Below are 13,688 nucleotides of genomic sequence, written 5' to 3'. Positions count from 1 at the left end.
GCCAAAGCCATAACTAGAATGTAGGGACTTGGTTGGGTGTCCTGTGTCCGGAGGGATAGATGAGTCTCTCGGTACGTGTATCTGGATGTGTGGGAGGGAAGGAGGGTTGAGAGGTGATGGGTCATCAAATAGAAGCTAGGTGCTACACAGTTTTCCCATGGCCACCCCTGAATGTACATGTCTTACACATTCAAAGTGTCTTGGTCACTAAATCTGTAAATCTCAGTCTATATGAAGGATTTCTCAACTCACAAGAAAATTGCAAAACGTCCTAACTCAATGAATTTACATCACATTAATCTTCATTTCCTAAGCATAATGTGAGTGTTGTGAATTGAATTATTTTTGGTTCTTGTGTGAGAACTGGAATAATCCATAATAGATAGTCATACCACAGGGTTTATTCATTTTTTCAACAGGCCATCAACTCCAGACAGACTCCTTAGGCATTTGGGTCAGAGATTCATTGAAAGAATGGTTTAGTTGATATATAACCTGGCATTACATCATTCTGAGTTGTGTATGAATAGGGATTATAAAAAGGATTTGCTAGTTTGCTGGAATGTACGCTCTGTTTTATAGAACTTAAGTTTCCTCGTCTAATACAATATCTTTGCTTTGTATTATGGTACCCTTCCTAATTATATGTGCACTTTGTTTAAAATAGTGTATAAAGGCCAAACCGTATTTGACTCAGAAGGCTTGCAATGCACGTTATTTAAATAGCATTTTTATGTAGCTATAGAAATATGTAAAACAGAAGAACAGAAAATAATTAGATGAAATTATTTTTCTCTGTCTTTTAATCAGTTCTCACAAGTACAACATGGAGGCTTTTTCCTCCTTTATACTTTGGCTTTCCCACTAAGCTTTCCTATGAGTCTTTCATTAACATTTTTTTCCAGTTTCATTCATAATCATATTTTATTGTGTTCTTCTATTTCAATGACCACGGAACAAAATGTGGAAATTTCAAACTATTAAGTGTTAACTTTAAGAATCTTTCCCCTGTCCCCTTTTGCCATTGCTCTTTTCAGCTCTTCCCTGTCAATTTCTCTCCCCATTTTCCCTCATTTTTATCCCATTTTTCCTTTACCTATCCTGGCTGCTATCTCCTCTCTCTTTTGCTCTCCTTTCTTCCATTTTCTCTCTGTCTCTTTTTATCCTTATATTTAAAGACTAGAAATAATTAGTGGTGTCCTCATGCTGATTCAGGTTGATCTAACACTGTTTCCTTTTAATAATGTTAGCATTTATGGGGTACTTACTCGTATTTCATCTAAGCTTCACAACTCTGGGGGGTGGGTGCTCTTACTGTGCCCATGTTAAAATGTGTGGCTTAGCTAACTTCAGCAAGCTGTGTGTGGCCACACAGCTAGGAGCTGTGTTTTATCTCAAGATAAACACTCTTCTGTCTGATTCCAGAGTCCATGCACTTAGCTTAATCATTATTGAATGCTTTCTCCCCTTTTCATCAAAAGGTCCCTTCCTTCTACTTGGTTCTAGCTTTCTGTAGATCTGCTGTAACTCAGAGAGCCATATATCCCTGTCACCCAGCACCACTTTCTCCCTCTTCCACCCATCCAATGTCCCTGTTCTTGTGTTTGCTGAAGCTTGTAGAACAAATCCGTTAAATGGGTTGGGGATGTCTTGTTCTATAGTTAGGAAAATAGAGGTACTTGGTTGACAGGAGAAAGCTTGGCCAATCCTAGGATTTGTTTTCTTAGAAAATAAATCCTGTGTTCTCTGCAGTTTTATCTTCCATCCCTTTGAAAGTAGATATGGGAGAGTATCATTCCTCTGTAAGATCCTAGAAAGAGCAAATAAACCACCTCTATATGGATCAGGCAACAACTTGTACCTCTGCCTCGGAGCTCTGATTTTTAACTTACATAAGATTTGACAATAACCAAGAAATCTAACCATCACCATCTTATTTTATCCTCACAGTGTGGTAATTATAGCAGGAATGTATGTGCCCTTTTAATATCTTAGGAAACGTAAATACCCAGAGATGTTAAGTGACTTAATGAAAATATTAACCCAACAGCATAAGTAACTTCTTTACGCTCTTCACAGAGCCAGAGGCTTTGCAAATTTATCTCTAATACAGTGTTCTTCCTACTACCTCATGCTACATAGAATCATCGTGTCTAAAATTAAATTTGTCATCTTCCTTAAACCAGCTATTTCTGTACTTCCTTATTTTAATTTATGGTGCCACAGTTTGTGAGCTCAGCCTCTTTCATCGTTTAGCAGTTTGGCAATATTTACTATGTCTTTATCTCTTTTACTCTTATATTCAGTTAATCATCAAATCCTACTGATATTTTTCAATAAAAAGATTTTCTGTTTTGGTGACTCTGCTATAGTTCAGGTTCATCACCCCATGATTACATTAGCACAATTGGGTCTAAGCGGATTTTCTTCCTTTAATGTTTCCTCTCTTGTCTACTTCATATACTGCTGTTCCTAAGTACTTTTCCTAAAAATGCTTTTCATCATCTTAAGAACCTGTAATGGCTCCATTGCCTCTGGCCCCGGTTCTAAATTATTCATTCTGACTTTCACAGTATGACCTCCATGCATGAAAAAACATCTTACCTATTCAACACAATGTCCCATGCCCTCACAAAGAAAATTGCTTGTTCCAGCTGGAATGCCTTCCACATAGTTTCACACATGTGTACACGCTCACACACTGCCAATTTCAACCACTCTGCCTTTGCCGATAATGTCCTTCTTGTCTAGGATTTCCTACTTTTTTTCATATTTAAGTCCATTCTTCAGTAAACAGACTCTTTCTTCTCTCCTTCCAACTCTTCTTCCCTCCTTCCAACTCTTCTTCCCTTCCTACTTTCCTTCCTTTGTCAGACACTTCCATTTCTATTGATATTATGTCAGGCATCACGCTAGGACAAAAACAAAGGATACACGTGAAAAAGACAATCCTCGTGCTTAAGGAACTCAAGGTCAAGTGACTCCAGTGTGTCTGAAATGTAACCACATTCATGTAAGTGTTGTTCCTGTGGTGGCTCCATTCTGTGAATTCATACTTGACTAGTAATTGTCATCGTTTTCATGATAATCAGAAAAAAAATCAGCAATACGTCCATTGTGCAAAACAAAGCATCTGGCTTTGAAGATATAATAAAGAAGCATATGTGGCTTTTGATCAAGAGATTTATGATCTATTAGAGAAAGCAGACTGCATATTAACAAATTTTAAAATTCAAAGATACATATAATAATTGACAAAAGATGATTAAAATGTGGCTCAAATAAAAAGTGATCAAGGGAGGAAGCTATGAGCCAGAAAATTCGGGGAAGACTTTACAGGGTGAATGGGTCTTTAGTTGGTTTGGGCGGAAAAAAATAAATGTGACTAACAATAATTGCTAGATGGGGGCAACATACTTTATACCATTTGATTCTACATTGTCTTCTAGCATATTCTAATTCTTTTATGTCTGTGAATTCTGTCTCACCAGCTTCCTGGTGAGCTCCTCCAGGAGGACATGTGTTTTCGTATGTTTATTATTATCTCCCAGAGCATCTAGACCTGATCTGGGCAATAAAGGATTGTCTCTTGATTGTAAGTAAGCATTAAACTATACAGGCAATAATACTGTGAATTTAAGTTTATCACCATCAAGTTACTTATTCTTTCTACAACTCACCCAAGTTGTATAATTTTGATTTTATAGTTGGTAAAACCCATGCGTAAGGGGATTAAATAATCTATCCAATATCTTTCAGTAAAGTTAGAAAGATCCTCAATGTGATCTGGGATTAAAACACTCACATCTTCCCATTTTCTGTTAAGATTCTTTGGAGGTATCTGTGAGAGAAGATAATTATTTGCTTTTCAGATGCATCTATCAACTTTCAAAAGTGTTCACTGAATTTCTTTTCTTTTCTTCTTCTTCTTTTTTTTTTTAACCTTCTCATATATACACACAGACCTAGTGGAGACTGACAACAATAGCACTATTCTTAGTTGTACTGTTTGCCCTCATTAAATATTTCTTAGACAAAGATGTTCCCAAAACATTATTTCCTGAACCATGCTCATGAATGCAGTAAAAGACATAGGAAGGTGCAAATTGGGAAGAATTGAATAGGATTTCAGAGTAACTGTTTTAATCCAGGATTTCCTATTTTCAAAATGTGGGTTTGGTACACATTGCTTTACTTCTCTGAATTCAACTTTCATCATTCATAAAATAAAGGCGATAATACTTACATCACAGGATTGTTCAGAGGGTTAAATTAATTTTACCTAACAATCTTGTTTAAGAAAGGTGACTTCTCATTTCATATCAGAATTTTTTCTCCATGGGAGAAAAGATGATAGCACTTAAAACTCACATGGCCTGAAATTAAGAATTCTGTGGTAATTTAAAAAAGTTTGACCAGCGCAGTCTCACTACTGCAGTTTCTCCATAGCCTACAGGACAATGAGAAGACCTTCTGGGTTCTCTATGAGTGAGTCTTGTGAAGTGGCTCAGCCTTGAGCATGACTCACTTGTGGCCTTATTTCTGTATGCTTAGAAGCACACAGAACGAGTGAAACTTTTTAAAAAATGGCCAAGGCACACATTTTAAGGCCCATGGAGCTGCTAACATGATATAAGGTACCAGAGCAAACAGTTAAAACTGAAAACAGCTGTCAAGTGTTTCCAGAAACCATGGCATATACTCTGTTGTCATAGTAACCCAGCCATTGTTTGTGTTTTGTTTAATTTTCCTCGTATAAAACACCATCTACTTGTGCTATGGGTTTCCGTGTGTGTGTGTGTGTGTGTGTGTATGACATAGAGAAATAACACTGCATTGTGTATTGTATTTCTGCCACTGTGACATTACATCTGAGAGATTTTTGTCCCATTTCACTGCCATGAAGGGAAGTTGAACAAAAGAAGATTCAACACGAAGGTTTTCTACTATTTTTTATTTACACATTGTTTTGTTTCAGGTCACATAGAGAGTATTTGAGAGGTCAAATAGAAGATACGAAAAGTAAAAAAAATAACTTGTATTTAGGAAAATGGGTATATGGGTGTGATTTTATTTTTCTTTCCATGTCAGTCATTGCTATAAATACCTACTCTTCATAATTTCATCTAATACTCATTTTTTTACTAAAAAAAAAAAAAAATTGCTGAGTGTTGACCTAAATAGAAGTAGGTAGAAAGTTGGTGTCCAGGCATCTTTGCAAAGAAAAAGATTATTAATTCCTGAAGAAATATAAGATATGGAGATGTATGTAAAACTAGTGTCCTATTTGCCTCTACTCAGAAAAGAAGACTGGTGCAGGAAGGTTATCTGCTTCTAGAATTTGGGTCAAAGAATATTGTTCTTTCTATGTAGGGCTGGAAAAGAGTGTCCCAATAGATGTTTATTGAATTGTAATGTGGCATAAGTCTGAACTAGCTTGCAAAAGTTGTTGAGAAAATCAAATACACTCTTAGCCTTGATTGCTGTACACATGGGCACACATGTAATTTCTTTTTTTTTTTTTTTTTGCGGTACGCGGGCCTCTCACTGCTGTGGCCTCTCCGGTTGCGGAGCACAGGCTCCGGACGCGCAGGCTCAGCGGCCATGGCTCACGGGCCCAGCCGCTCCGCGGCATGTGGGATCTTCCCGGACCGGGGCACGAACCCGTGTCCCCTGCATCGGCAGGCGGACTCTCAACCACTGCGCCACCAGGGAAGCCCACACATGTAATTTTTAAAGACTTAGATTTTAATGACGTTTCGGCCATGAGGCTGTTCCTTACATGATTACTCCTGCCTTTGGATGAGTTACTAGGTGCCAGGCATTTACACCTTATCTCAATTAGTCTTCAAATAACTGTTATAATCCCATTTAACAAATGAGGATAGCACATCCCAGAGAGATAAAGGAACTTACTCAGTGTCACCTAGAATCCACCCAGTTCTGTTTGACTCCAAAACCATCTCAGATATGATACCAACATTCCCCCCAATTCCTGTTTTGTGGGAAGGTCATTATGGGTTAAGGGATAGGCTGATTATACATATTTGCTTATGTATTTTTTTCTGATTACGTGCATGTAGTGCCTTGAGAACTTGGGCCACAGTTTACTTTTTTGTTTGTTTGTTTGTTTTGCGGTACGCGGGCCTCTCACTGTTGTGGCCTCTCCCATTGCGGAGCACAGGCTCCGGACGCGCAGGCTCAGCAGCCATGGCTCATGGGCCCAGCCGCTCTGCAGCATGTGGGATCTTCCCGGACCGGGGCACGAACCCGTGTCCCATGCATCGGCAGGCGGACTCTCAACCACTGCGCCACCAGGGAAGCCCCATAATTTACTTTTTATTACTCCACAAAATACAAAGCAAAACAAAAGCATGAAAATTGTGTGTGTATATGTGTGTGGGGGGGCAGAGGCAGAGACAGAAATTGTTCCCCAAATTATCCTCTGCTAATCCTTATGATGGAAATGAAGAAAAAGTAAAGAAGTTAAAAAAGAAGTGGTATTTCTAACCAGAGTATTTTTGGATAAGTCCAGAGATAAATGCCTAATTCAGTGGAAGGTAGTGGGATTTATGACATTATTGAATCTACCATGTATTCCTCACAGGAACAGGAAAGATAGTTCAACAAACTGTTTCAATAAAGATCAACATTCATATAATTTATGATAGAAATTATATGCTGCAGTGGCGTTCATGAATTTGGGGATTTATAAAAGCAGCAGAATATCTCTCTCCCAAATGATAAGAATGTACTGGAATGTTTCCCACAATGTGCTATGCAATACACTGGTTCACGATGTTAATGGGTGTCATGTGAAGAGAAGAGTTAGTAGTCTAATCAATTTAGGAAAAGTTTTGCCAAAAAAATTAGATTTCTTTACTGCAGAGCCACTTAGAGCCTTTCATATGGTCAAATACATTTTAAATCTCCAAGAGGGGATATGGTTTATAGCTACATGGGTTCCCTTTCTCTTAGAAACATTTGTTAGGCAATTGTTCTACATAAAACGCTTCATGAAATACTTTTCTAAAGTTTCAGTAGAAATGTATAACACACATAGGTAGTCAGCTATAATAGCTATTTGTGGGTGAACCAGGTCTTTTCTCTATACTTGTGAGCCTATTAATATGACTGAGGAATATGAAGTATTTTACATATCATTGCAGATTATTATACATTATCACCACGCACAGCTTGTGAAGAGTTTTTATGCACTCAGTTTGAGTAGGAGAATCAAGAGATGCATTTTAAGGGAAGGTAATACATTTCTGTCCCTCATTTCTCCATCTGATTTTATAGGTATTTTGAAATTTAGAATATTGTGGACAACAAATTGTACAAATTATCTTTCTCATACACTCATACAGACACCTCCCCCCTCCAAGTAAACGAAACAAAATACTCTTCTCATTTTCAATCCTTTATATTAACAGAAGGGTTTTTAAAAAAATTAGGGGCACCTCTGCCTTATACTAACCCCTTGTTCCAAGTGTCAGCCTGCTAGAAAATCCAGAATGCAGGGAGTAACCTGTCTTCACAAGCTTATTTAAAATGCAAATGCTCCCTGAAGGAGTATGACTTGAACAGTTCAGTATGATTTCATTTATCCTAATAATTTTCTCTCTTATACCAGAGAGCAGGCAAGCCTGGGAATTCTGGTCAGTTAAATAGCTTGAGCTAAGTGCTGAGAGGACAAGAAAGGAACTGCAAGCAGAGACAGAGTGCAGCAGGCAACTCGAGACACATCTCCCACTTAAGCACTTTGGTTTAGGACCAGTTCTGGTGTTCAGATGGTGGGCTCTCTGGTGACAGTGTGCACAAAGATCAACACAGTTCACTGCTCGTGAAAAGGAGGGAGGCTGTCCAACAGGGTATTGGTGTGCTTTTCCTCACATGAACTGGATCTGAGAAAGTAAGATGAAGACATAGGCAAAACTCACTATTGCCAGGAGGTAGATAATAGATACATGGTAGTCACTGGGCCAGGAGAGAGTGTGTTCTGGTGGACATTTCCACTGAGAGAGAGAGAGAGAGAGAGAGAGAAAAGAAAGTTGACTAAGGAAATATTGAATAAATCCCTAAGAGTCATTTAGGGTGGAGTTGAGTAGAAGACCCTGAAGCAGTGATATAAAAGTTTGGGTGTCTTTATCTGACAGCTTCAGTAGAACTCAAGTTGAGTGAAGAACAAGAATGGTTAGTTGATGTTTTGCTAATTTGGTAAGATTACATTTTTTTAAATGAGCAAATTAGTTGGGAGGAGACAGCCTGAGAAAATGATCCCATAAAATGTATATGAATTCTTGTGCTCACTCCTGAGCCAGGGGTGGATCTGAAGCTAAAAAGCATGTTAAATGCTTTGAGAACAGAACTGTGGGGTAGACTACAGCCCAAGTCCTAGACTGGCTGCTGGGTGAGGGACACACAGGACAGCTGTAAATGGCCTAGCAAAGGCTTTGGATAGTGAATTGATATTGGAACCACAGTCCACAGAATGTGAGTCAAAATATGTGACCAGCCTACAGAAACAACAACAGCAAAAGCAACTACACCAATTCAACATTATCCGTTGGATTTAAGTAAGCTACATAGGTTAAAAATAAAAGGATGAAGAAAGATACAATTCAAGCACCAATCAAAAGACAGCTGGAGAGTCTATATTTATATCAGACAAAATAGGCTTCAGAGCAAGGAAAACTGCCAAGAATAAAAAAGGTTATTACAGGGCTTCCCTGGTGGTGCAGTGGTTGAGAGGCCGCCTGCCGATGCGGGGGACACTGGTTCGTGCCCGGTCAGGGAAGATCCCACATGCCGCGGAGCGGCTGGGCCCGTGAGCCATGGCCACTGAGCCTGCGCGTCCGGAGCCTGTGCTCCGCAACAGGAGAGGCCACAACAGTGAGAGGTCCGCGTATCGCAAAAAAAAAAAAAAAAAAAAAAAAAAGGTTATTACATAATGGTATAAGTTCATTAATAAGACCTAATGATTCTAAATATGTACAGTCTTAACAAAACATCAAATACATGAAGCGAGAATGGATAGATCTGAAACAAGAAATAGATCCACAATTATGGCTGTGATGACTTCTCTCTTAGTATTTGATAAAACAAGTTAATATTAAGTCAAGAAGTATAAAGAACTGAACATCACCATCAGCCAGTTGGGTCTCTCTGATATTCATAGGACACTCCACCTAACTACAGTAGAATATACATTCTTTTTGGGTGTCCAAGAAACATTCATCAATGTAGACCAAATCTTACATCATAAAATAAAACTTAACAAATGTGAAAGAAGTGAATTCATACAAAGTACATTCTCTGAAAACAATTTAATTAAATTAGAAATCAGTAACAGAAAGATATCTGGAAAATCCTCAAATAAAAACATTCTTCTATATAATCCATGAGGTCAAAGATGAAACCTCAAGGGAAATTAGAAAATATACTATTTTGACCTGAACTAAAATGTAAGTACAATATATAAAAATGTAAGGAATGAAGCTATAACAGTGCTCTGAAGGAAATTTATAGCATTGAATGCTTGTATTGGAAAAGAAGAAAAGTCCCAAATCAACAATTTAAGTTTCCACCTTAAGAAACTGGAAAATGCAGAGCAATATTAACCTGAAGAAGTCAGAAAGAATTAAATAAAGGTTAGGTCAGAAATAAATAGAAAACAGAACAAAATAGAGAAAAAAATCAGTGGAATCAAAAGCTGTTTCTTAGAATCAATAAAGTTGATAAATCTCTAACTGAAATTATCAAGAAAGACATAATTATCATTACTAGCAATGAAAGAGAATATATCATTACAGACATTAAAATGTTAATAAGAAAATACCAAGGACAATTCTATGTACATACATTTAATAATGTAGATAAAGTGGGTCAATTCCTTGAAAGCTGCAAAATACTAAAACTCACCAAAAGAGTAGATAACATGGGGGCTTCCCTGGTGGCGCAGTGGTTAAGAATCCGCCTGCCAATGCAGGGGACATGGGTTTGAGCCCTGGTCCAGGAAGATCCCACATGGTGTGGAGCAGCTAAGCCCACTCACCACAACTACTGAGCCTGCTCTCTAGAGCCCGTGAGCCACAACTACTGAGCCCGTGAGCCACAACTACTGAAGCCCACACGCCAGAGCCTGTGCTACGCAACAAGAGAAGGCACCACGGTGAGAAGCCTGCGCACCGCAATGAAGAGTAGCTAGCCCCCACTCGCCGCAACTAGAGAAAGCCCGTGCGCAGCAAAGAAGACCCAATGCAGCCTTAAAAAATAACTAAAATGATTTTTTTAAAAAAGTAGATAACATGAATAGAGCTATGTCTATTAGAGAAATTGAATTTGCAGCTTAAAGTTTTCCAAAAAAGAGATCTCCAGTTCCAGATGGTTTCAATGGTGAATTCTGCCAAACATGTGAAGGAATAACACCAGCTCTACACAATATCTTCCAAGAAATTAAAGAAGAGAGAATACTTCCAAACTCATTTTATGAGGGCAGAATTTCCCGGATGCCAAAAGACAGTACAAGAAAACTAGAGACCAATTTCCCTCATGAACATAGCCACAAAAATCCTCAACAAAATATTAGCAATTCAAAATCTAGTCACATATAAAAAGAATATATAACAACGAGTGAGATTTATCCTGGGATGCAAGGCTAGTTCAACATTTGAAAAACAATTTGTGTAATCCACCATATTCATAGACTAAAAAGTTAAACCACAGGTTCATAGTTATTCATGCAGAAACAACATTTGACAAAACTTAACATGTATTCATGAAAAAATCTCTGAGGAAACTAGGAAAAGAAGGGAACTTCCTTAAGCTGATAAAGGACATTTACCAAAAAAACCCCTTCACTAACATCATACTTAATGATGAAAGGCCAAATTATTTATTTCTAAGATTTTGAATAAGGCAGGATGTCCACTCTCTGCATGCCTATTTAGTCAGTACATGAGGGCAAGAAAAAAAAAAAAAAAGCACATATACCCACAGGAAAGAAAAATTGAAATTATCCCTGTTTTCAGATAATGTGATGGTCTTCTTAAGAAAATCCCGCAGAATCCATAATAAAGCTCCTGGAGCTAGTAACTGAGTTGAACAGGTTCTCATTGTACAATGTCATCGTACAAAATCATTATTTCTTTATACTATCAATAATAATTACAATAAAAATACCTTTTATGTACCTCCAAATAAAGGAAATACTTAAGTATAAATCTAGCAAAATGTGCAGGATCTGTATGTCAAAAATTACAAAATGCAGGTTTAAGAAAGAATTGAAAAAAAAAACCCCAAAAGCCTAAGTAAATAGAGAGATAATACAGGGCTCATGGATTGGAATACTCAACGTAGTTAAGTACCAATTCTTCCCCGACAGATTTATAGGTTTAATGCTATACAAATCAAAATACTAGCATGATTTTGTACATATTTAGATAGTTGATTCTAAAATTTATATGGAGAGGAGGAAAGAACTAGAACAATTAATTTTTAAAAGAAGAACAAAGAGGGTTCAAATTACCTTATTTTAAAACATGTTATTCAGCTATCAAGATAATGCAGTGTTATTCACACTAATCAAGATAGTGTGATATTAGGAAAGGGATAGGCAGATAGATTAATGAAACAGACTAGAGTCCAAAAATATACTCAGTGTGGTAAATTTATTTTTGACAAAGGTGCAAAGGCAATTCAATGGAAAAAGATACTCCTTTTAGTAGATTGTGTTGGAAAAACTGGGCATCCATCTGCAACAAAAATGAACTGTGACCTATGCCTCACAATACACAAAATTAACCAAAGATGGTTTATAGATTTGACTTTAAAATGTAGAACTTCAAAACTTTTAGAAGAAAGTATAGGAGAAAATCTGTGACTTTGAATTAAGCAAAGTTTTCTTAGATCTGACACCAAAAGCATGATCCGTAAAAGAAAAGAAAATCTCAGTAAATTAAACTTCATCAATCTTTAAAAACTTTGTTTTACAAAAGCCCTATAAAGAGAATAACAAGATAACTATAGACTGGGAAAATAATTATAAATCACATATTTGACAAAAGACATACATATTTAGGATATATCTTTAAAGACCTCTCAAAACTTAATAAGAAAACAAACAGCCCAATTTAAAAATTGGTCAACAATCTGAACACTTTACTACAGAACACACATGGATATCAAATAAGCACATGAAAAGATGTTCAACCTCATTAGCCATTAGGGAAATGCAAAATAAATAAACCACTATTATAATGTTTTTTATATTATAATGTTATAATGTTTTTTCCTGTAGCAAACCCTAGTTTTTCAGCTTATTTTAGTGAAGATATAAGAACACTGCTGGCCTTAGTGATTTGCTTGACTAACAAAATACATTAAAAGTGATATTCCAGACCTCTGAAGCTATATCAGAGGAAGCCTTACATCTTCTTTCTGGGCCTTTTGGAACGCTTATTGTCGTAATGTTTGTTCTGGGAGAAGCTGGTGGCCATGTAAGTTTGAGGCTACCTTGAGTCCCCCATGTGTGGCCAGAGAGTAATGCAGACCAGCCCCCGGAAGTTATACCTGTCCTGGCCCAGGCACTGGGCATGTGAACATCTTGCATATTTCAGCCCAACAGACTCCACATGTAAAAGCATGAAGACCCTAGGCACATGTCCACAATTGAGCCATCCTAATCATCTCTAGCTCTTTTAACCACCCAGCTAAAACCCCAGATACCATGGAGCTCTATCAGTCTATTACTTATTTGAAAGATACAGAAACTGAGGTTCTTTCTTCTTAATGTTTTAAACACACATTTACTGAGTAGTAATTACATGCTAGGTATTGTGCTAAGTGTTTTTTTTTTAAATCATTATCTCTGTTAATCCATATAACCCTATGAAGTAGTTTTATTATCATTGCATAGTTATCGTTTTATGTGTGAGGAAACTGAGATTCAGATAGAATGTGTTTTCCCTAAAGTTATTTATTTAGTAGATTTAATTTTGCCAAATAATGCATTCCAAATTTCCCCCCTAATTGAAGACTATGCTCTGATGAATTCAGGAGTGGCCATTAATAATGTGAGTGACATTCCCAGGAAGAAGCTCCAGGAGTCAGGGTACCGATTGCCATGTCTCTTTTTCCCTTTGTATCGATGATGGGCAGTATTTCTCATTTTTAGAGTGATGGCAACATGAAAAAGCGTTGTGCTGATCCATGATGAGTCTTGTAATGTGAGTGAGACAACTACGATGTTCAAGACTGCTATTACTGCAGCAAAACCCAGCCTGTCCTCACTGATATTTACACATAGCTAGTAAATAGCAGAGTTGGGACTCCATCTACGTATTAGTGTACTTTCTTTACAGAATCTCAAACAGTGTATTAGAAGAAATTTAATTAGGAAAACAATAGGCTATACGTAAGACACTTCTTTGAGATGTACCTCAAATATCCTACTACAGTTATTCTTCCAATCTCCATATATAAGGGAACTTCAAACACTAGGTGTTTGTTATTCTTTCAAGGAAGTTTTTTTGGTCTATTCTAGGATATAGGAAGATGATTACAGTTTCCAAACCAAATGGTCAGGCTGTGAGATCTAGTAAATATAAATATAAATATACTTAAGTGTAAGGTGGAAGAGATTTGAAATTTAAACTATATCAGAAGATTAAAATTTTTTCATCCAG

The sequence above is a fragment of the Aethalodelphis obliquidens genome, unplaced genomic scaffold, assembly GCF_003676395.1.
Source record: "Aethalodelphis obliquidens isolate GAN/ISIS:26980383/991018 unplaced genomic scaffold, ASM367639v1 scaffold7, whole genome shotgun sequence".
Taxonomy (NCBI): domain Eukaryota; kingdom Metazoa; phylum Chordata; class Mammalia; order Artiodactyla; family Delphinidae; genus Aethalodelphis; species Aethalodelphis obliquidens.
Note: the sequence above shows the minus strand (reverse complement) of the source record.